The 26,477-nt window shown below is 33.4% G+C and overlaps 1 protein-coding gene across 2 annotated transcripts in view; it reads right to left on the bottom strand.

The window, feature by feature from the left end:
- The window catches only part of LOC111048993 (microtubule-associated protein Jupiter), a 232,003-nt gene extending 224,484 nt beyond the window's left edge, over positions 1–7,519 (bottom strand). Inside the window, exon 1 of one of the 2 annotated variants that reach the window (XM_039433533.1) lies at positions 7,505–7,519. The gene's annotated coding sequence lies outside the window, so the exon portion shown is untranslated. The other variant, XM_039433532.1, reaches the window with a different exon arrangement.
- Between the last annotated feature and the right edge of the window lie 18,958 nt (positions 7,520–26,477).

The following is a 26,477-nucleotide window of genomic DNA, read 5'->3' as shown; positions in this document are numbered from 1 at the left end:
GAGAGTAGAAGAAGAAGAAGAGAGAGTAGGAGGAGGAGAAGAAGAAGGAGATGAAGCAGGAAGAAGAAGAAGGAAAGGAGAAGAGATATTAGAAGAAGAAGACGAAAGAAGAAGAAGAAAAAAAAGAAAAATAAAAAGAAGAAGGAGAATAAAGTAAGATGATGATCATGAAGCTGTGAAGGGGAGAATGAAGCTCTTGTGAAGACTTTGAGAAGAAGAAAATGATGATGAAGACGTAGAGAAGAAAAAGATGCAGACGAAGAAGATGAAAAAGTAGTTGAAACAAGAAGTGGAAAGGCAATAAAATAGCTAACAGCTAACCGTTCGGAAAGAATATTGTTTCTGCAGGTCGTGACACTGAATAAAATTGACTTGGCTGAAAAATGGATCCGCTGAAGGCTTGTGCCATTCGTATTAGTTACACAGCCTCCAGCCTTTTTAAATACAAACTGGTTGCTTACACCCGCAACATCCTACATATATTTCAGAAAAAGCTTTGCTTTTCAAAGGTAGGCAGTTACAATAAAAGCCAAAGTAACATTTGGAGATGATAAGGGGGAAGAATAGAGAGGAAAAGGAGTAGAAAGAGAAATTGATGGAAGAGAAATCGGATTTAGAATTTTTAGGTTAGCATTTTGTATTAATGAAGAGTAAAATGAGTTTATGTAGTTTAAAATTTCGGAAGGTTAGTTTTGGATCAAGCCTGTTGAACCCCCACACAAATCTCTTTATCAATGAGAATGAACTAAAAGTGACCCGTGCTCAGGAAGGTTCTGTGTAATCACTTAACAAACTCTAAACTTGACGTAGTGAAATATTGAAGAATTTAAAATAGGCCTATAACCATCCTCGTTAAAATTGAGAATCTATACGCAAAATTTCAAGTTAAGCCCTGCACACACACATCGATTTTTGTTCGTACTATTTTTTGCCGTCCTTAAGAATTCTATCAGATTAAACGGAGCTTGACAAACATCTACTGATTGACATTATCTGTTTAACCAAATAGAAATTTATAAGGACGGCAAAATATCATACGAACAAAAATCGATGCGTGTGTAACAAGCCTTAAGGCTGTGCAAAGGCTAAAAATAGATTTTTCCTACAGTTACGTTGAAAAGTGGCCATTGCTGCACTGATTACAGAACGCAAAGAATCACTTTTCCGCTCTAGTGCGGGAAAAATTTTTCTGCACTCCAGATTTGCAACATGGCAACGCAAAATACTTAGTAGGTTATATGGAGCAACAGTGCAGCAAAATCAAAATGAAGTTGGTAACAGTGACTGCTGTGGCTGCTATAGTGAGCAGAGGTGCAACCAAGCACAACGCGCTAATTATTACATTATATATTATAACGAGGACAGCAACAGCACAGTGCCACCACAGCACACACCACACAGCCGCCTCGCCATTCAAACACTACTAAGTTATTTGATGGATTTCAGGCAATTTTACCCATAATTACCCACTTTTCATATTCAATGGTAACTGTAGGAAAAACTTAATGTGAAATACGTGCGCAAAGTTCCTCTGCTGCACTCAAGAAACCATTCCGCCCTCGCCTACGGCTCGGGAGTAAACGTTTCTTTCGGTGCAGCAAACTGTCACTTTGCGCACTAGTTGCACAAATAACTATTTTATACTCATGATATTTTCCATTTTTTTTGATTTGTATATCATCAAGCTATCAAAATGAAAAAGTTTTCTCAGGAAAACATTTTTTTCCGATCATTACTTTTTGAGATATGAGCGACATTCGTGTATTTCTTATCCCGTACATGAAAAAAACAGTTATTTTCTCTATTATATTATAGATAATATGGAATGATAGAGATTCAACATGAAATTCCATGTTTAAACATTATACTGCTATGTAATGCACACTTTACAAAACCAAGTGAACATACAATTCATCACTCCAAACTTACACATTTCAAGTGCTCAGTTTATCAGCTTTTAAAGCGCTTCACAGATTGTATAAACGATATGTTGTCACTTATCAAGGCTCGTGTTATTTTTCAAACTTCAGACTGTACTAAACAGAGTACTACAACCAAAGACGCCACTAAACAGAGTACACTACATCACTATTCCATTATTTGTTAACAGTGCTGTAGACTAATATTTTTGTAAGGGACGTTTAGACTGGTAGATAGATAGAGTGCTTACTAGCAGATAGATGGATAGAGTGCTCACTCACAAGTTGATGAATGGCAGGTTGTTAGTGGGATATCTCTAGACTATTTACTACTCGTTCCATTTATAGGCATCATTTGTAAGGGGGATATCATTCTTGTTATCCCGAAGGAACTCTTAACCGAAGTACATTTTGGAGGTCCTTTAATCAGAGATGAACGAAATTTCCTTCACTCTTATCAGTATACCTTCAGATATCAGTACAATTCTTTTCTCTTTGCTTCAATGCTATATCAGGACAGTAAAATGGCAAAGAATGATCACTAATTTTTATTCTAATATAATAACTTTTTATTCATAAATAATTATGTTACCATTGCAAATACAAAGTAAAATATAAATATTTTGTATGCCGACTGCTTTAAAGCCTTATTAGCAAAATAATAAGTACTGTAAGGGCCGGTTTCCGAGCTCGGGATCTAGCTAAGTTCTAGACTTTAAACAGCTGGAGTCAGAAAATTGGCTTTCCAAAACGGGGCGTAGTCGCAGTTTTTCTAACAGTAGTCGTAGTTTTCATTTTCTCATTTCTATAATTGGAAACGTTTTCCTTGACGAAATTAAAGATTTCTAAATAATTCAGAATAGCTGAAACTTTACACTATTTTCTCTTTATTTTGATTTGTGTTCAATTTTCTAGTTTTTTGAAATTTAATTCAAACGTGACTTTGACAATGACTACGACTACGCCCCGTTTCGGAAAGCCAATTTTCTTACTCCAGCTGTTTAAAGTCTAGAACTTAGCCAAATCCCGAGCTCGGAAACCGGCCCTTAAAGTACTGTAGTAAAGATATCTCAAAATCCCAATTAATACTTCTGGACAATTTCCTAAGAGTCCGATTTCAACAGTATGAGAGTTATGATTGGAAGAAAACAAGCAATATTATCAACACGATAATAATGATCATTATTATTTATAATGTCCAGTAGGCCTACGATTATAGACTCTCTTACAAACTTACTAACGTTGTCGTTGAAGGCATGTGATTGGCTCAGACTAGACACGCCTCCTAGCAGCTTGTACCTCCCACCTCCAACCAGTGGCATTTCTAGGCTCGGCCAATGGCATGCCTTCAACTCGTAACGACCGTCAGCCGTGTTTAGAATGCACTTCTGTCGTTTGTTCCCGATTTTTAACAGTTTTTCATGATCCATATTGAACCATAGCCACCTCTAAAACAAGGCCCTGGCCTACAATATTGCAACATCGCAGTGTAGGCCTAGAATCTAATACAAGACTGGTGAAAAAGATCAGCTGGTATTTTTTAAAATCTTCTTCACCAATCATGTATTGGATTCTAGGCCTAAAATAATTTATTCCCACAAATAGATTACCATTTTCGCCAATAACATTATTTTTTACATAAATATAGAAATTTACCACATGGAAACGAAACTATGCCTAACAAGGCTATTACTGATTGGCCCAATTTTCTCTTTTGTGGTAGAGGTAATATGGTTGCTATCCATAATGAATGAGAACAACTTGATATTGTTCAAGCATAACTATTTTATGAAGGAATTCGTGACTCAATCTCATTTCATAAAAAGCGATAACTGTTCTCAATATGAAAATACTGTATCAATTGTAACAAAATTATGTGCTTTACAAAACATTTGATTCCCATCAAACTATAATCGTACATCTCAAGATTTACGACACAACAAAGTCATGAGTCATGCTATATGTGTTATAGTAACACACATCTGTACAAAATAAGACAAATAAAAGGAGACAGAACACACAAACATCATCCAAAACGAAAGTAGCAGACAAAGAAAGTGAGAAAACCAGGAGGCAACAACTATACATAAAAAATAATCTGACAACAAAGAGAAGCCGGTACCCTTTAGGTATAGTGAGATTAACTTTGATCTGACAGCATTTCTCGTAAGTAACACCACACTACCCATTCAAACAATGCTGACAATTTAGAAGTGAATTTCACTAAAGGTATTAGACCAGGTGTGAACACAATCTCGTGTTATTATCATCAATTACAAGCAGAGAACATCTATAATTAAAATAAAAAATCAGCCCTGGGCTATTTAATCTCACACCATTACCAACAACAAAGAGGGACTGATTTCATTTCTTTTTGCCCCTTGACCCTCCCAAACGAAAAACCCTCAAAAATATCGTCCTTGACCTTAATGTAACTCAAGATTTCTCTCCCGATTGTTAAGTCTCATGTATAATTCTGTCTCCAGCAATCCCTCTCTCTCTTTCTCATCTAATTCTTTACATTTTCTCTCACTCTCTCTCTCTCTCATACCCACACAGTATTCTTTGAGACCAAGATTGGTCAGTGCCGTTCAAATTACACGTTACCGTTACAAGCCAGTCTTGTAGAAATGGGTAGCTTAGATTAGACTAGAGTAGATTAGACTACCTTTCACGTCAGGATTTCGGCTTTGACTGTACCGCTCATGCCTACGAGATGGAATTGCTCAGTTGAAGAGAGAGAGAGAGAGAAAACGATAGATAGATAGAGAGAAAGAGAGATATGTACATATGTACTTGATATACACATACATATATAAACAATAGTGGTTACTATATTCCAAAACATAAGCTTATGTCTACGAGATGGAATTGCTCAATTGAAGAGAGAAAAAGAGATGTACATAGACTTGATAAACACATACATATATGTAAACCATAGTGGTCACTATATTCCAAAACATAGAGACAGATACTAGAGAGAAATCCGGCTCCAAATTAATATAAACATGAGGAAATTATTGTGGTCAATATATTTTCAATAATTTCATAATTAGGATGTGATATTTTGTTAATTAAATATCAATTCTACAATGTTAAAAGACGATCTGGCAACAGATCAAAGCGAGGAAGAGATAGCGCTATCCGCTTTGTTGAATGATAGACAAGGATAGCAACACCAATGTTAATCAAACATTGCCATTATAACGTGGACCTCACTAAAGAAATAATATACATGTGTATAACCTTTCGGTTCAAAAGATATCAGTAGCTATATTTCAGAAAATATACATTAGAACTCATAATTCACTAAAGGCTACTAAGGATTATGGACACTAGACCTATATATTATTGAACATACTATGTACTAGAAGACATATAACAATCATATATGTACTGTGAAGATACATACTGTACTGGAAACGAAAACCTGCGGGCATACATTTCCATTATAACTTCCGAAATTAACTTCCATGATTTCTACTGTTCAACTACTATTTTCAACAGGAAGAAACGTTGATTCAACGTTGAGGCTACCAGCTTTGATTATGGATACTTAACGTATCCATAATCAAAGCTACCAGTTAGTTTCTCAACTACATTTCAGGTCAGATGAATACAACAAGTAAACAGTCATATAGGCTATTGTTTGTAAAATGAATATGTTTAATTTGGATTATATCTAACAAATTTTAATAGAAAACATTTCACACTAAATTTATTATAATATTCTTTGAGGAAGAAACGCGTTAACATTGTTGTTCAAAAACAGTTGATACTCGTTGACGTTTCAACGATTAACGACACATCACCACCATCTTCCACTTATCATTCGTTTTCAGTTATTACCCTCAGTTATTTTCATTCGTTTTCAGTTATTCCATCCAAGTGGAAGATTATCTCAATTATTATAGAAGAACGAAATAGGCTCTTTTGAAATTACACCTTTCTCTACTTTCTCCTACCTTGAACAGTGAGTACGTGATGAGGGTTGAAGGAGAGATTTGGGTGAATTGGAAATTAAGGAATGTGAGAAATCAGAAATGATGAATGGTTATGAAGATGATTGATAGCTTCATTTTAAGAACGATAATAGAATATACTAGGATGATGTAGTATAGTCCTTCAGAAATGTACTGTATAAGCGTAATGGATAAAATGGCATCATATAATATAGCATACAAGACAGCAGAGTAGTAGAAATGTGTGTGTCCATTGAACTTTCAGAAAAAAACACATCGTATACTTACAAATAATGTTGGAGTTTCCGTGCAGGAGGTGACACTCCGAGGAAGGATTTACGATTATTTTTTGGAAACTATAAGCTAATAACAAGGGAACCTAGTAAAGCAACTAGTCAACAAGTCATATATTTATTTAATAATGCCAATCAAGCAATTTAGAACTAAAAAAGGAACCTATCCTCGTATATCACATGGAGAGAACTCAGCAGTTGAACAAATTAAATTTAGCAGCATAATAATACTATATTAGTATCTTTTTTCAAATATATATGAAATTATAATATTCTTCATGATTGACTCAACCAAATTCTATGGAAGGGTATTAACTCTAAAAGTTAAGGAAATTAACTCTATAGTGAAGTCCACGTTATAATGACAGTATTCGATCAACTTTGGTTTTGTTATCCTTGTCTATCATTTGACAAAGCCGGTGGTACTATCCTTTACCAGGTCCACAATGATGCCAATTATGTTTTTGACAGTGTAGAAATATAATTAATCAATGCAGAGAATCGGCATCGCTATTATTTCTTTTATCTTTATCCACTGCCATTATAACGTGGACCTCACTATAGGCATATACTCAATAACGCCAATCAAGTAATTTAGAACCAAAAAAAGGAACCTATCCTCGTATATCACTTGGAGAGAATTCAGCAGTTGAACAAATTAAATTCAGCAGCATATAATACTATATAGTATCTTTTTTCAAATATATATGAAATTATAATATTCTTCATGATTGACTCAACCAAATTCTATAGAAGGGAATTAACTCTAAAAAATGGAATTTGAATTTTGAAAAAATTAAGGAAATTAACTCGAAATATAGCTACATAAGTTTATCAAATTAATAAAATTTTAATGTTTTGTGATGCCATAAATACAAGACTTTCTTCCTTTCTTCTTTATACATAGACTTATATATCGTAACATCTTGGCGTTTGAATTTCATCAAGAATCCCAGTTTCTATGTATTATGAAAGTTGAAAAACAAATGAGGACACAAAAATCCAAACATAGAAATTAGCATCTCAACCGAAAAATTATAATGACAGTTAGCTAATTATTAAGCAAATTTAGCAAACAAAAGTTAAAACATCTTCCAAACAATTTGAAACGACAATTCGGGAAGAAATTCAAGCATATAAATTAGCAACTCAACCAAAAATTGATGTTTTAAAAAGCTTTGACACTTTGAAATTAAATATTCTAATATTATACTGACAGTTAGCAAATTGAAAGTTCAATTTAGCAAACAAGTTAAAACATCTTTCAAACAATTCAATTTAAAACAAATCAGAACCAAAATCAAGAAGCCAACCGTAAGCACAGCGTTACCCTAATCGAAAACAACTTTTGATCATCTACCAAAACCTACAATCTAAATTGAAATTCACAAACTTTTCTTAACAACTCAAGAAAACTGTTCACAAGAGTAGATCGAAATGCCAACTGTTCGATAAAACATTGGCAGAAGGAGAAGTGGAAAAATATGGAGATCGGATATGGAGAAAAGCTTGGAGTGTGGGGGAACCAGGTTAGAATCAACTTGTACTTTTTCTACACCTCTGCACAATAATGAATGCAGACCATGATGTGATGGCTTATATAGATGTGAGGCGTTGTTTAGTATAGAATAGCTACCCAGACATAGATATAGATGGAGTATACTGTTTGGTATCGACTATAGAATAGAGACATGACTATAGATATAACACATATTGGCTAATATGGATGGGAGTGCATTGTGTAATATATACATAGATATAGGAAAGTATGGGTTGATTCACTCTGCTTAGCGCTGTGACCTTACTAGGTGGTGCGAAGAAAGGGAAAGGAAGTGGGAGAGAAAGAGACGGAAAAAGTGGAGGAAAAGATGAGAGAAATTAAGGATTAATGAGAGAAAGATGGTGGGAAACAGAAAGAAAAATAAATTGGTGACGAAGAAAATAGGGAGAGGAGAAATAAGAAAGTAGGAGCTCTGAAGACGAATAAATAGGAGGGGAGGAGGAGGAGGAGTAGGAGTAGAAGAAGAAGAAGAGGAGGAAGGAAGGAGAAGAAGACGAAGAAGATGAAGGAGAAGACGATAGGGAAGAAAAAGGAGAAGAAGAAAAAGAGGAAGAAAGAAGAAGAAGAAGAAGATGAAGGGGAAGACGATGGGGAGAAAACGGAGAAGAAGAATAAGATTGAGTTGAAATAAAAGAAGTTGGAGAAGACGAAACGAGAAGAAGAAGATGGAGAAGAAATAAAAAAGAAGAAGAAGAAGAAAAAGAAGAAGAAGAAGAGAAGGAGAAATAGGTGGATAGAAGTGGAAAAGGAAGGAAAAAGAAAGTGGTGGAATGTAAAGTCCAAGAAAACAGGGTTATGGAAGAATAGAAAATAGAAGATGAATTAATATGAAGGGGAGGGAGAAGAAGAAGAAGAAGAAGGTGATGGAGAGAACACAAAACATCACTCTCGTACTCCCTTTTCATTTCCCATTTCGTCTCTCCCACCTATTATCAATTCTCTTTCCTAGTGAATTTGAATTCTGTCTTCAAGGACATAGCTGGTTGAGTCTTTGGTTAGGGGCGGGGCCTACTTCCGTTTTTGTCGTCTGTGATACAGTTTACGGCATTAAATGGAAACTAAACAAAAAAAAAAATAGAAACTTTCAGTCGCCAATCGCCTCCACAATTCAACCATTTGTGACCATAAATGTACAAGAAAAGAGAAAGAAATATAAGTGGAAAAAGACTAAAATATAATGTCGATGAACTAGAAAGATTTTTTATTGCTATAATAGAGCCTAGCACCTATTAGCACCAAGACTAATAAGCTATTCTATTTTGACTTAAATTGATAAGAATTATGTTTGCGGAGGTATGACCCCCCATTGGAACGTTTAAAGATTTGAATGAGAAATTATAGAACAAAGTGAGTGATAGATCATTGCCACGTCGGGTGGAGTAAGAATGATTGGCTCCCAGAATATTCATTTTAACATATAGTAAGGTATGAAGAATAAAGAGAGAAGGAAGGTTAGAATTTTCAGACTTCGGAAACTTTCCTTGCAAGACCTAAGTTATTCAATACTCTCACAGCCTTTTTTTGCCAAATAAAAACCTCTGTTTTTATTTGTTTAAATCTTTGGGACAAGAGTTGCCCCAGAGACGAATTCCATAGGAGATGAGGGATTGGAAAAGTCCATAATACACGAGTAACAAAGATTCAGCATTCAAAGACAACTTGAGTCTCCTAAGAAGAAAAACCACTCTGGAGAGTCTCCTGCACAAACTCAAAATATGAGGCTCCCAACCCAATCTTCTCTCCAATGTAAAACCCAACAGTTTGACATTAGTATCCTCAGGCGGAGCCCTAAGGGTGAAGCATATATATTCAGTCTCACTCTCATTAATGACTAGATGATTTGATTCAAACCATAATTTTGCAGACTTAAGGGCCCCCAACAACTTAGATTTAACTTTTTCATAATTCTGGTCAGAGGATATCAATGTCGTGTCATCAGCATATAAAACAGATAACGTTGGAATGTTACAATACAGATCATTAATAAAAATAAGAGAAAGAAAAAGGCCCAAAACAGAACCTTGTGGGACACCTGCCACAAAAGGGCCAACTGAACATAACTACCAAATTTGAACGTTTTTGGTCCGGTAGATTTTTTAATTCTGCCAGTGAGTGAGTGAGTGAGTCAGTCAGTGAGTGAGTGCCATTTCGCTTTTATATATATAGATAGATAGAGTGATATTGTCATGTTGAAGGGGAGTGGAACAAACAGTTATTGAAGATGAAATATTGTAAGTGTATTGTAAGCAAGTTCACAAAAGTTAGTAAAAATGTTTGTAAAAAGTTCAAAAAAGTTAGTAAAAATTTCACAAAAGTTAGTAGCAAAAGAGAACGAATGAATACTACAAACAAAAACTGAATACAAACAAACTGATGACAAAGTGTAGAACGAAAGTACTATCAGAATTAAGTTAAAATTACATTCATAAAGATAACGGAAACTGTATACTGTATCTAATTTTGAAACGGTTAAATATTTTTGTTGTGTTTAGTATCATTATACAAAATTCAAAATTAGTTCCATAAGTTAGAAGCCACTTAATGAAAATTAGATGTTGTTCCTATTCAGAAACAGGGCAAGAACTAAAGATTCTATAACAATCATGCTTCGTTTAGGATTAATCTTGAATTTACCTAGGTGAGCCGAAATGTACATGTGGAATCAGTAGATTCACAGATCGGTTGTCTATTATATTGGTTATCTATACCATTATAAAGGAGAGAACTGGCTTATACACGTACGGGATAGGAAAATTATGTTTGAAGCATAATCCACATCTGAACTACTGGACTGATTAACTTAAAAATTTTGCATATAGATTCTTTATTAACCCGAGGATGGTTATAGGCCTATTTTCAATTCTGCAAGATTTCAGAAAGTCAAGCTTTCAGTTTGTCAAAAGTTTTAAAATAGATCCTTTCGGAGCACGGGTTAACTGCTAGTTGATTATATATTGGTTACTCATCTTGTCAAAATTATAGATTAGAAATCATGATATATACATTAAAGATGTTGAGGAAACATGCTGTACTACAAATCTCAAATCACAGTGTTGTATATCATGTTCAATTTATTTGATGTAGAGGATATCTTGTCAGACTCAATTCAACAGAGCCGAGTGAAAGATATGCAGTTTTATTTAATTAGAACGACATCAGCCTATCAAATAATCTCCGATGAGATTATGGAGAAAGTAGATCATCAACTGCAACCAATGACACTATAATCCTGACAGTAAAATGTGGTCAGAGATTATTGGGCATGGAACATCAACTAATATTTACGTCTTATCAAAACATATTCCAAGTTTGATTGTGAGAGCATTACTAAACAGGGAACAAGATAAAGTAGAAGATAGAGAAGAAGAGAAAGGAAAAGGAGGAGAAGAAGATGGAGAAGTCGATGGGGAAGAAATAAGATGAAATAGGAGAAGAAGTTGGAAAAGAATAAGAAGAAGACGAAGCGAGAAGAAGATGGAGAAGTCGATGGGGAAGAAAATGAGAAGAAGAATAAGATGAAATAGCAGAAGAAGTTGGAAAAGAATAAGAAGAAGACGATTCGAGAAGAAGATGAAAAAGAAGAAGAATAATAAGAAGAAGGTGGAGGAAAGAAGAAGAAGAAGATGGAGGAAAAGAAGAAAAAAAAGAAGAGGAAGAAGAAGTTGGAAAAGGAGAAGGAGAGGTGGTTGTTGGAGAAGAAGAAGATAGATAGATAGATAGATAGATAAATGCCTTTTATTTACTCTTTACAAAATTTCAAAAGTGATGTGGGCGAAATTGAGGAAATAAGAGCCTCCTCTTCCCGTTAACCTACATGAAGGAGAGGTGGTTGGAGAAGAAAGATGGAGAAGAAGGAGAGAAAGAAGAAAATGCTGGGGGAGAAAAAGGAGAAGCGAGAAAAAGAAGAACAAGAGAAGACGAAGAAGAAGAAGAAGAAAAAGAGGAAGAAGTTGGAAAAGAAGAGAAGAGGTAGTTGGAGAAGAAGAAGGTGATGGAGAAGGAGATGGAGAATAAGATGGAGAAGAAGAAGAAGAATCAGATGGAGGTGGAATAGAAAAAAGAAGAAGAAGGAAAAAGAAGAAGTAGAAGAAGAAGAAGAAGTTGGAAAAGGAGAAGAAGAGGTGGTTGGAGAAGAGGAAGGAGAAGGTGATGGAGAAGGAGAGGGAGAATAAGATGGAGAAGAAGAAGAAGAATCAGATGGAGGTGGAATAGAAAAAAGAAGGAGAAGGAAAAAGAAGAAGAAGTAGAAGAAGAAGAAGTTGGAAAAGGAGAAGAAGAGTTGGTTGGAGAAGAAGAAGGAGTTGGAGAAGAAGAGGAAGAATAAGATTGAGGAAAAGAAGAAGAAAAAGATGAAGAAGAAGAAGAAGAGGAAGAATAAGATGGAGGAAAAGAAGGAGAAGAAGACATTGATAAATCGACTAGACGGGAAATGTTCAAATTCTACATGGAATGATGTAGCAAAATATGAAACTGATGATTCTTAAAGCTTTCATACAAGACTCATCCAGTGAATGACAAGATAGGTACAGGCAATGAATGATCATTATACATAGGATGGTATTATGATCGAGAAAACCTAATCAATAAATATCACTTGCTATCTACAGGCTACAATCTCTGCAACAACAACAAACATTCTTAATCTAGTTGTTTATAGTTTTGATTGACAATGTCACAAATCAATCATGAACGGACAGATTTATCTGCCAGATAAAATCAATCATTGCTGGGTTTAACCATAGAAAAATAGAAACCATATCATTTATCATCTTTGGTTTAACTGAGCGAGATCAATTTTAATCCGAGATTAAAACACGATCAATAGATTAGAAAGAACTGGTTGTCTCAATAGTTAGAGCCGTATCTAATTGCACTGATTAGATAAGCGCCGTTATTTCGGTTCTACCGTTGTAAGGGTGCCTGCTTGGGTCCAGCTCAACTGTCAAACACTTATGATGTTGAAAACACAAATTTAAATTGTCAACCACTTTTTATTATTATAAATTATTATAATATATACAGAACCTTGTTTCGTACCAACCACATCTTCATTTACGACTACCAATAGTTTTAAAAAAAAAGCTGAAGCTGTAGCTGGTAGAGCCACGAAACCAGGTTCTGTATATATTATAATAACTAGCTGGCCCGGTAAACTCCGTACCGCCAAATAGTTAATTCATCTGATGACAAACTTTAGCTGGATGCACACCTGAGGAGGCGCGATGCGGCATTTTGCATCCAGGTGCTTCTTGCTTATTGGTTTCAATGAAAGAACTCTCTCATACACACACTGAATCGGGCATGGCGTGGAAAGGTGTGATAAGGCAATTTCCATAAGATCAACACTTTGTATCACCAAGCCGCGCCTCCTCAGGTGTGCTTAGCCTTAGCTCAATCTGATGCACTATATTTTTAAGAAAATTATCCAACAATCAGTATTTAAATTTAATGATATATCTCCTTGCTGCTGATTTTCCCGTGCATAGGCCTATTCTAATTTTTTTACAACAGTCGAGTTCTACGACCCAAGTTTTGACGTCGTTCGTACCGCGGCATTATTATTGTAATTAAAATTTTGTGATCAGTTGAAAGAAAATAAAAAGCAGATCTACCGACGGCTGTTGACACAATAATTATATCAGCTGATTTTTATTTCTGTGTGTGACCAGCTCACAAATCTTCTCCCATAGTGAACATGTGAACTTTGAAGGACCGTAGGAAAGAGTACTGAAGTTGGATCATAAATTTGATAGGCCATAAACCTGCTCCTGAACATAACAAACACAACTAAAAAAATCATCAAATTCGGTGCACACATAAAAAAGTTATTGAATGTCAAAATTTGATGCTGGATTTTTATTCATATAAATTTATTTATAAGAATAAAAAGTGGTTGAAAATTTAAATTTGTGTTTTCATTATGGAAAAGTACCACAACATCACTCACAACACAACTGTAAACTCATGATGTTCTTCAAAATCACTTCCTAGTGATTTCGGAACCCAGGTGAAACTGTAGAACAACTGATCTCTCATATCTGATTGTTATTATCATCTTATTTGATAGATACTGACAGGTAACCCGTTTCTTGGCAAGGGTATAATTAAAAATTTGACCTTAATTAAAATCTTGAAGCCTATAACCATCCTCAGTAAATTAAGCATCCACATTCAAAATTTCAAGTTAATCAGTCCAGTAATTGATAAGTGATTATGCGTCATTCTTGCTTTTCCTATCCCGTATGAGTATAAGCCAATTCTTTCCTTTATTATATTATAGATTACTATTGATAAATCTTACTTTCTATTCTGGTAATCAATACTCAACCTATCTCACTCTCGTAAAAAGAAAAGCATAAATACATAAGAGTCCCCTTCACATTAACCTTTACTTTACTGTAACTTGATCAAGTAAACTTGAATGAACTTCCCCATTATGAACGCTTGACTCAACGCAAGTAAACAACTGTTCAATTTCACTTTCAAAGAAAAATGTTACAATTGAACACTCACGTTCACAACAGATTTTTTTATCCCACATTTCACCAATGACATACATTTGAAAATTCATTCAGTACTATATACAAACTTCATGGAATATTGATCAAATTTTTGAGGAAATGAAACATTTCAATGGGAAACAATCAAAGGCGGTTGAATTTTAACCATGATTCATTTCACAAAACCAATCAGAGAAGGCTTTTTTGAAAAGACGGCTTCTCTGATTGGTTCTCGTGGAATTGATCACGATTAAAATTTAACCGGCTTTTGTGCAACTGCCACAAAGATAGATAACTAGTGAACTGTAAACTGGAGAACTCGCTCAAATGCCACTGGTATATTCTGTCAGCTGTTGAAGTAGTGGAAAGTCAAGAGAAATAATACATTCCAAGTTGAATCAAGTTATGATACAATGACACATTTGTGATTTTTAATAATAAATTACTACAAATTGTTTGTAATTCACTTCCAATGTTATCCTATACTCTCTAAAAGGACGAAGGATAGAGTAATATCGTTAGTCTACGTACTGGATCTGTACAAAGCTTCAAAAAGATGAATTGAGAAATTGAAGTTATCGTCAAACATAAAAACCTACAAACTGACATCGACTCAAGCCTGGAATCCGAAGTAAGAACTTGCTACCCTCGTTAGAATATAGTTCATACTATAGAATATGATATACAATATGATATATAGAATATGATAGATACGTTAGAACATAGTTAATTTCCATCAAATTATTATTGACAACATACCTAACCACTCAGTAGTACCATAGAGAAACAATAGCGTTAGTAGATATCCCATGGTATAGGGCGTTTATGTCGCAACTTTTACTGTTATCTCAAGCCGATTACTGTCGATTTTTACTGTTTTGACCGGGTAAGAGTGTATGAACGGCACAATATGAGAGACTACCAGCGTCATAAAGCTTCACGGGAAAGAACTACGTGGACTATCAGCTTGAGATAACAGTAGAAGTTGCGACATAAATGCCCTATACCATGGGATATCTACTTATGCTATCGTTTCTCTAAAGTAGTGCTAAATCAATACGTAATACTGTAGTCAAAACACTATAATGGGGTCCACCTTATAATGGCAGTGTTTGATCAGCAATGGTATTGCTATCCTTGTCTGTCATTCAACAAAGCGGAAAGCGCCATCTCTTTCTCGCTTTGCTCTGTTACCAGATCGACTTTTAACAATGTATAATTAATAATTAATTAACCAAATATTTCATCTTAATTATGAAAATTAGTTAGGAATTGATTGAAAAATATCATTTCTTCCTTAATAAAATATAATTAATTATTTTAAACGAGAATGAACCGTTAATATTACATCAATAAACCTGTATCAGCTACCGTCTATAGAAGGCTCAGCAACATTTCTCTCATATCTTTCTTCACTGCCATTATAACGTGGACCTCACTATAGAGCCTAAAGTATGTTTATATAGATAGCATTGACATTTGAACACGAAAAACAAATAAGCAACAATGAAAACAAAGATTTAGCCCAAGGTGTACTTTCACTCATCAGAACCTCATCAATAACTCGTCAAATTGGTACCGTAATTTATTAACGTTACGGTATTTCCATCAAATTATCATTGACAACAGACCTATCCACCCAGCCGCTTCAAGTTCATTATGCAAACAAGGACTCCCAGTCGGAAATAAAAGAGAAAAAAAGAATCTGTGGGGAGATCACTTGGCAGTGGATAGTAGAGAAAACCAATAAAGCACAATTTGGTTGCAGAAGAGGGGAAAAACTAAGATGTTGATGATTGATGAAAAAGAAGAGGAAGAAGAAGAAGAAGAAGAAGAAGAAGAAAAAGAAGAAGAAGAAGAGAAGAAGAAGAAGAAGAAGAAGAAGAAGAAGAAGAAGAAGAAGAAGAAGAAGAAGAAGAGAAGAAGAAGAAGAAAGAAGAAGAAGAAGAAGAAGAAGAAGAGAAGAAGAAAAAGAAGAAGAAGAAGAAGAAAAAGAAGAAGAAGAAGGAAGAAGAAGAAGAAGAAGAAGGTAGAAGAAGAAGTAGAACAAGTTGAACAAGACAAAGAAGAAGAAGAAGAAGAAGAAAAAGAAGAAGAAGAAATATAAAAGAAAGAAGAAGAAAAAAAGGGAAGAAGAAAAAGAAGATGAGAAAGAAAAGGTGGAGGAGGAGGAGGAAGAAGAAGCAGATCAGAAAAAGACGAAGAAGGAGAAGAAGAAGAAGAAGAAATAGAAAAGAAAGAGCAAATAAAAGTTGTATCAGTCCGGAGAATGACAGCCATGATTTGAGGGAATAGAAGAAGCACTATAACCACTGAAAGAATTATGGTGAAGGTACATGTCAAAAGGTTAACTTGAATCTTTATTGCTTGATTGATAAAGACTAATAAATTATAGGAGACGATAAAAAAGAAAGGAGAAGAAGATAAACTGAAATACGAGTAGTGTTAATTTATGCTGAATACATCAATCATCAATAGGAATTATTATCATTTCCCCAATACAAGAAGATTTATTAAACATTGATTTTCTCAGTAGCTCATAAAATAGGTAACTGGAAAGTACAGGAATACAGACAAAAGGTTACGATAATTGTTATATATATATTTTTTCCAGCTTATCACTATAATTATTATTAATTCCAGGATATGAAATTTTGAGCAAAGTGCATTTCTATGGAGCATCATAAGAAAGACACTTTTACACTACAGTGAGATCGTAGAATAACAGGTAGGCACGATATGCACAAACATTGGCGTAGATTGCTGTTTGACATTGGGGGTGACGTATTTGGGGTCTGGGGGGTGCCCCCCAGCAAAGATGTTTTTTTGAAAAATAGCTTATTAAAATGGTGCTGGTTTAAAATGGCTTATTTTACTTGAAAACGGTTTTAAATCCTCTTATTCGGCAGTGGTAAATTAATGGGTAAATAAATAAAATTCTGAGTTAATAGTTTTAAGTTTTACTAAATAAAAATTATCTACAAAAAACCAGCATATTAAAACAGCATTAGTTGTATTGTTTGTTTTCATTACCAGCCATAATTTGAATCTTCAATGAATTTTTCTGGGGGACACAGTATATACCATAAAATATTGGGGGGGACGCGTCCCCCGTGTACCCCCCAAGGTTCTACGCCCATGTGCACAAACACAATGTACGTTTAACCATAGAGAAGAATTAGAATAAGAAGAAGTATTGGTCGTTGATGTTCCGAATTTCAAATTTATTTTTGTTAACTCAAGCCGATTACTGCCGACAACTGTCTTATTACTGTTTCATTGAGGTGAGAGTGTAAGAACGGCACAGGATGAGAGAGGAAGAAGAAGAAGAAGCGAGAAGAAGAAGATAATATGGAAGTTAAAAGATGATAAGAAAAGATAGAAAATGATAGGTATTCATATTCGTAGGCTATTCCCGAGATATGTAGCTCTACATAGAAACTACAAAGATGCAGTTACAGGTAGGGTTGCCACCCGAACTATATAATAAAGTATTGTACTTTATTTGGAGGTCTTGTACTTTAAACTTTGTAAGCAAGATAAAGTGCGCAAAAATTCTTTATTTTGCTCAATAGAGTACGAGGAAATCAAAACATTCTAGATTAGTAGAGTGGCGGAGACTGTCAGATTTCAAATAAATTGACATTTTTACTGATAGAAATTAACAGGTAGAAGGTAACAAATGGAACGGACTGCTCCACCAAATACCTATACGATACCAGGGCATTTCATTATTGTACTCATTTCTATTCCATTATATTCATGTATTGTATTTTGAATATTCATTCAAATTACTTTATTTACATGGGATACTTATAAAAGTTATTAAAAACATGAAACACCCATTATTTATTTTTCCAGGAGCACATTCAAGCTCTAAAAAAATACTACTCAGCAAAATTGAATAGAAATAAACTAATAAATATCATTCAATTCGATTATGACAATCCCATTTTTGATAAAATTATGCAACCAAGAAATAGAGCAAATGGAGAATAGTCATATATGTACATAAATTAGTCAATACTTTTGTTATTTATTTTATATATTCTCATTTGAACTTGAAAAAGGCTTAAAAATAAGCTGAAACCTTTATTTATTTTATATAAATAAAGGGTGCTTAATGTTTTTATAATGTGTTTTTAATAAATCAGACAAAATTGTATTTTGAGGAGTACACATAATTATCTCAGGCTTTGGCCAAAGGGGAGCAATTTTTTTGCGTTAATTTTCATAATCGTGTGTACCTCGAATTATTTTGCAATAGCCTAGAGTTCATTAAATTGTTGAAGAGCAACAATACTATGCATTTTTTCAAGGCGTATAACTTACATTTTGAATTTAGAAGACCAACTCTATAACTTTATTGGATTAAATAAAATGTAACTCTACTGTATTGTAATTCTACTGTAAGAGCGTGTGCTTTGTAACAAATGAAATTAATTTATCTATTTAACGATTATGACTATTTTCTTCATAGCAATATATAATCAATAACTTTCCAAGCTATCATGCATGATCTTATTTGGATAAATCGAATTATTTTATCATTAGTTATTAATAATAGGATAATTATAATGGATTTGAATAGTAATCACTGATATTCAAGTCAATAATGTGTATTCTTGTGAGTATATAAGAATGCCACAAAGGACTATTATGCTGACAGAACTTTTTGAATATACAGGTAAAATGACATGTACTTTATTTAAACCTAAAGTACTATATTTTTTGGCCTGTGATTACCAATGTACTTTATTTTTCATAAAAAAAGGTTGCAACCCTAGTTACAGGTAGAATTTTACCTTTTTAGTGACTCATGCTGTACAATTACATTGTCAAATGATTGCTTTTAAATTTTAACATTTCATTTGAAGACACTTTTTCACGTTTTAAAGTGTATCTCTCATCATCATCCATCCCATTACGCAAGCACAAGCCTCAAGGTCATGTGAGCCTCACCCTCAGCAAAAATAAATTATGAGCGTGAGGTGCTCACTTCTCAATTCCAACATTTGTACACATAAACTAGAGAGAAGTAGGTACAGTGCTGTACATCTCAATGCTTCTAAGATCTCTAATTCAGAAAGGAAGGATATTGAGAAAGCCAGTAACCAACTTTCCAACGGTAATAGTTGAGGAAATGCAATCAGCTGATAGGAATCGGAATGAGGTGATACATCTCGCTCAGTTCAAAACTCTTCAATGTACTCTCAAGTATTTCAAGTACCTCTTCAAGAATTTCTTTAATGTATTAATCTTAAATTGCAGCAAGGATATCTGAGTGAATATGATTCAGTAATAATAAGTAGCAGTAATGTAACTGAAATATGACCAGACCTGAGTGTATGATTATAGCTGATTGCTAACCTCTCACCAGTAAAATTAGCAATGCTATCATGGCACACAAGATACTTTCAGATTATTACTCACTCAGCTTTCAAATGATCAGTTATTTTACTCTAAGTTTATTTGTTATTTTGAATTAGCAGTTATTTCGATTTCAAATTATCCGTTAAATTACCTCCAGGTTATTAGTTATTTTGCATTAGCAGTTACTTCATTTCAAATTACTTCCAGGTTATTAGTTATCTTGCATTAGCAGTTACTTCGATTTCAAATGATCATTTATTTCAATTTCAGATTATTATTAATCTTGCATTAGCAGGAACTTGATTTCAAATTATCATTTATTTTATTATTTTCAGATTAATCACTCACTCAGCTTTCAAAAGATCAGTTATTTTACTCTTAGTTTATTTGTTATTTTGAATTAGCAGTTACTTCGATTTCAAATTATCATTTATTTTACTTTCAGATTATTAGTTATCTTGCATTAGCAGTTACTTGATTTCAAATTATCCGTTAATTTACTTCCAGATTATTAGTTATCTGCATTAGCAGTTACTTGATTTCAAATTATCCGTTAATTTACTTCCAGATTATTAGTTATCTTGCATTAGCAGTTACTTAGATTTCAAATTATCATTTATTTTACTTTCAGATTATTAGTAATTTAGTATCAGCAGCTACTTCGATATCATATCATCATTTAGTTTACTCTCAGGTTATTATTACTTAGCAGAAATTCCAGAGCTAGCCTAATTCAACAAGGATAATATCTACAGTAGTATTATAGCATAAGTATAACAAAGTGATGAAAATATAAAAATAGGTAGATTAATAAAATAGCAGGATCTGAAGACTTGGTAATGCCATGAGTCAGAGTCAGTATAACAATGGAAAATGACAAGAATTGAGTGTGACTTGAATGAATAATTCATACATCAAACAATTAATGAAAATTATAAATTATTTTTGTGTAAACAGAAAAACAGATTACTGTACTGAGGAGATAAAATTAGGGGTTGTCTATTGGATTGGCTCAGAAGAAGATAAAACACAATTTTAATAATTATTATTGATAGTATTGTTGTTTCCAGATGATAACAGTCAAGAAAATGCTTGTAAATTAGAGCGAAAGAGAGGAGAAATCACAGTTATCAATGAGGACACTAGAATAAATGTACTGATGAACTTGAAATTTTAAATTTAAGCTTGTTACCTGTTTATGACGAAATACGGAACTCTTGGAGTTATCTTTGAAACCACTGTAAGAATGGAAAACGAAGATAAGAAAATGATGGTAATGAATTGTAACTGACCTGAAACAAAGAAATAAATATGAATTAGTAACCAAACTTCTCCATTCCTTTTGTTTTCTTCACTGAATTAAGATAACGTAAAGTATTTAAAAAAAAACGCATTATAAGATGACACTATAATATTCAATGTTGCCATTGAATAGAGTAGGAATTCAAACTGAAGAATTAAGATTTCATTCATTATCACGAATTGAGACAGTTGTAAAGTAGTTTAAATCTAAAAGGAATAAAAAATAATTTTAAATTATACCAAATCAATATCTAATCTCGACCTAATAGTATCAAACTAAGAGATCTCTAAGGCAGACCGAACTAATAACAAACTTCATTCAAGATTTATAACTTATATCAATCTAACATCTCACCAAGAAACACCTTAGAAATTCCCTCAATACCTTCTGACACAGCTGAAACAGCCAGCAAAGATTAATCCACTAACACAAATCCACGCATTCCTGGAATACTTCCTCTACAATTTGCATTGAAAGAACCCCGGTGAAAGCTTAACAAATCAACTACACGTCAACATGCGTTGAGAATGAATATCACTAAATAGGATTTACTGTCATTTCAACTTGAAAAAACTATCAGGAAAGTTGAATATTTAACCGGTTTCACGTTAATTTCTTATTCCGCTCAGAAGCGATTAGTTTCACTAGTATATACATATTTATATAGTATACACTATATCCTTGTATATTTAGAATGATATGTCGAAGCAATCAAATCCATTTTAATCCCTCATTCTGGGAAATGGGAGAAGTTGATGATAAGCTAATAAAAATATTAAAGAAACTGACTAGTGTTAGTATAATCGTGTGTGTATACATCCCACTTCGGAAATAATCAAGACATCATCATCAGTAGAACGTTTTTTTCGAAGAGCATAATCAATTCGAATTTTAATGCTACATGTGAAATGTGAGGAAAAATTAGTGATATAAAGCTGATGAAATAATATTATTGAAGGAACTGACAACCGTTAGTGATGAAAGCAAATAATTTCATCAAACTGAATCACGTATCCAATTCATTTTATGGTTGGGAACGAAACAGCGTTCCGAAATTAGGTTTAGTGGTAGTAAATTTTGGAAAATGGGAATCGTAGGTTGAGTGACCTAGTGGGAAACTAGATTGACCTTGACCGTGGTTAAGACCGTCGAGTTGTATCGATCATTAATTTGTTCGTGGTCAAGAAATGATCTCGATAGTTACTTTGATCGATCATGATTGTTGGTCATGATCATTGCATTCACAGATATATTCAAATCGTCTACAGATCTATTTAAAGATACAGGTCTATTCAGACCTATAAATATACAGATCTATTAAAATTCGTCTGGCACTAATTTTATGAGTTTTCATTGCTATTAGTCACAATAAATCCTCAAATGGGGATTTAGATGTGGATGAATGCTAAGATAGCTACTAAACTGAGGAACCACTAATGTAAATTTGAAAACATTAAGAAGAAAAGGTGTTAAATTCTATTAAATCACATATGATGTAAGAACAAAACAGTTTCACAATAATTGACAAGTAGTGTAAAATAGTGAAATCAGGTTAAATTAATTATGAATCAATAAATGAATATAAGAAAAAGAGTTAGAGAAACAAGGCCTTGAATCCAAAAATATATATAAAAAAAACAATTCAATCTTTGGACCAAGAATGATGAATTCAAGACCTCACACATAAATTCAAAATACTGTACAATTTATTCCTATTCCGACATAATATACTGTCACAACTCATATGACAGATCAAGATAGAAATGTGTATAATAGATCTCCACTAAAATTACAGAAGGCTAGATATAATGTAAATTTTTTATGTATGTTGCTTGCTTCTTCCACTTTCCTTCTCATCTTCTTCTTCATCATCATCATCATCATCTTCTTCTTCTTCTTCTTCGTCTTCTTGTTCATCACCATCTTCATAATCTTCATCATCATCATCATCATCATCATCATCATCATCATCTTCTTCTTCTTCATCATCATCTTCTTCTTCATCATCATCATCATCTTCTTCATCATCATCATCATCATCATCATCTTCTTCTTCATCATCATCATCATCATCATCATCTTCTTCTTCATCATCATCATCATCATAATCTTCTTCATTTTCATCATCATCATCTTCTTCTTCATCATCATCATCATCTTCATCATCATCATCATCATCTTCATCATCATCATCATCATCTTCTTCTTCATCATCATCTTCTTTTCCATCATCATCCGCATCTTCTTCTTCTCCACCTTCTCCGTATTCTTCTTTTTCTTTTCACCCCCTTCTATACACACTCTCCTCACCTGCCCACCATCTAGAACAGTCACACAACATCAGATTACACATCACATGCCTTCCTCTCTCACTCACTCTCTCACTCTCTCACTTCACATCTCGGCTCCGACTTGATTCCGATTGTGATTGGTCCGGCGACCCAATTCCGATTTTGAAATCCCAGAGCGGATTCCACAACTACAGTATTTGCATATTCCAAATGGCAGCTATGTAACTCTCCATATTACAATAACTCTGTTATACTTATTTCAGCTGAATGGTTTACAAGAATGGATTTTTTCACCTTTGATAGAGGCCATTTTAAACTACAGTATAATATTTGGTTTACTGATATACCTATAATGAGGTCCACGTTATAATGGCAGTGAAGAAAGATAAAAGAGCAACGTTGCCGATCCTCTGTCTTGTCAATGCCTTCTACCGTCAACGATAGCTGGTACAGGTTTATTGATTTAATATTAACTATTCATTCTCGTTTAAAATAATCAATCATATTTTATAAAGCGAGAAATAATATTTTTCAATAATTTCACAATGAATTTTCATAAAAAAATATTAATAAAAAAAAAATGAAATATTTTGTTGATTAATTATTAATTCTACATTGTTAAAAGACGATCTGGCAACAGAGCAAATGGAGATAGAGATAGCGCTATCCGCTTTGTTGAATGATAGACAAGGATAGCAATACCATTACTAAACAAACACTGTCATTATAACGTTGACCTCACTATAGTAGAGTGATACCTTACTAACCTAAACGACAATTCATTTGGTTTACCTACACGAATTTTCTATACCATTTCATTCTGTTCTGTGATACCAAAACTAGGCTTAACCAAACTCGAACTTAGCATACCTACACCTATATGCTACCTCATCCTCGGAGACCTGAACGAGGCTTCACTAAACCCCAGTTTAGCCTTGGAAACGGTCGTTAATCTTCGAAACGACTGCAGTGGAACGCTGCAGGAATCCCAATGACATTCACCACCAACTAAACTGTCTCCATTTTCTGAAACTTTCCTCATCGAATGCCATATTACAAACGTTAACAGCTCGCTACCTTACAATAAAATATTTATTGTCAGTTTATTTCTTTAAATGTTCGATTGGCAGTAATTCGCTAGTAATCACCAAAGTGGCCTAGAAGATACCGAGATGGTATTAACACAGTTTTTTACGGAAAGAAAAGTGACATTAGCATAAATTTACAGTATTATGCGTCACTCTACAAATCAAAGAACCCAATTTTTTCCAAAAAACTAGGTTAATGTCCAAAGTTATTTTTACAGCGACACAACGTTTTCCTTTCCTGGTTTTTGTACCCGTGTAATGTATTGTGATCACCATTGAGATTCGCAGACGACGACGAGAGCGGGAGAATTTCAAGAGGTATTTGAAATACTAATAGAACGCTCTGACAATATAAAGTATTTAGGAATAATAGTAGATGATTCATTGAAATGGAAAAAGCACATAACATATACAACTGCCAAAATAAGGAAGCTTATATACAAATTATATCAATTAAGGCGTATCATAGACAAAGAAATGTTAAAAACTGTATACTTAACATTAGTTGAATCTCTTTTAAGGTACGGTCTGTTAGTTTGGGGTGAAGCTAACTTCAGTTTTATAGATCCATTATTTAAAACTCAAAAACACATTTTGAAAATAATGGGAAATCCTGTTTCCAACTGTAGAATTATTTATAGAAAATAGAGTACTCAGCGTTAGGCAATTGTATATATTGTTGTTATTAGGGTATATGAAAAAACATCAACATAGGAACCATATCATAAATCATAGCCATAATACTAGAATAAGAGAACGTTACAATCAAGAAGTACCAAGAATGAATACAGCATTGGGGCAAAGATCACTAGGATATTTAGGGCCTACAATATCTAATAGAATACCATTAGAAATCAAAGGAGAGGAAAATTTCAATAGCTTCAAAAGAAAAATTAGACATTGGTTATTCAGTATTGGGATACAAAGTAGTGAGGAACTAATAGTAATAGATTTAGATTCAAGTAGTATTCTTTTTAAATATGGTAATTTATAGGTAGAAAATAGTACCTCGGTTTAGTATCATTGTACTAGGTGATGCTTAGGGTATTAGTTTTAGATTTTTTTGGATTTTTGTATTATCTGTTATAAATTTGTATTAATTTGATGATAACCTCGACACATATATTATATAGTGAGGTATCATTTTGTAAACCTTGAATATTGTTATATTATTGAAAATGTATGAAAAATAATTGTAATGTTCCTGAATTTATGAATAACTCTTCTGGATGTGTCGTCCAACATCCAGAGAAATTATTATTATTATTATTGAATAGTTGAAGTCATCACCTTGAGTTGATGTTTGAAACTTAAAGTGAGTATAGAATTCCTTTCTACACAATTGAATTACATTAAATACTGTGCACAAGGCTTAAATAGAAATCCTGTGATGTGGTTATCATATTTAATTACTTCAATAGCAGATTAATATAAGTTTTGATTTTCTTGTTCATCACATTTTCCAACCCTTTAATAACGATGTCTTTCAGAGATGTCAAACATGATTACAAAGTACTTATGGGGATATCCTTGATTTGTGACATGGTTTAGTCAGTAAGAGTCACAAAGAAAATTTTAAATATATATTAGCAACTAACAATTCGTCTTCTTACGAATATGAACTTGTATTAAGTAGAATAAAATAAATAAAAACAATATGAAAACATGAAGAACCCTTTTATTTAAAACATTTCAAACAAGTAGTTTTTTAAGTAGAATAAAACTACACATTTTGAAATTGGAAATAGAATAAGAACAACTTTTTACCATCAACATTCAGCCTAGCTAGATTGGCTCGGTCCCGCTCATATTTAGATTGACTCTGAACGTCTAAAGCCAGCATTCTTCACTCTATTCATATTTATTGATTCATAAACTATTCAGGTAAGAAGAACAGGCATTCGCCCAAAACAGATTTAAACCTTAGTTTAGAATACATAGTCTATGGGTTATAAAGATGATTACTCAATTCACACACAATTTTGAGTCCAAAAGAAAATGTTTTAATGATGTATATTATTGTGTTGAGAAGTCACTAATTACAGAAATAATGAATCACCGTGAAAATAGGGTGAAAAATACCGTAAACACTCAAACACAACTACTTTCAAGTAGAAGCCATTAAAATGCTCCTCACATAACTTTTAAACGTTTCTTTTGTGGGTGTTAGTTTAGTTCTCAATGTTT

Source organism: Nilaparvata lugens, chromosome 7, assembly GCF_014356525.2.
Source record: "Nilaparvata lugens isolate BPH chromosome 7, ASM1435652v1, whole genome shotgun sequence".
In the NCBI taxonomy this organism is placed as follows: domain Eukaryota; kingdom Metazoa; phylum Arthropoda; class Insecta; order Hemiptera; family Delphacidae; genus Nilaparvata; species Nilaparvata lugens.
This window is presented reverse-complemented; position numbering and strand designations above follow the sequence as displayed.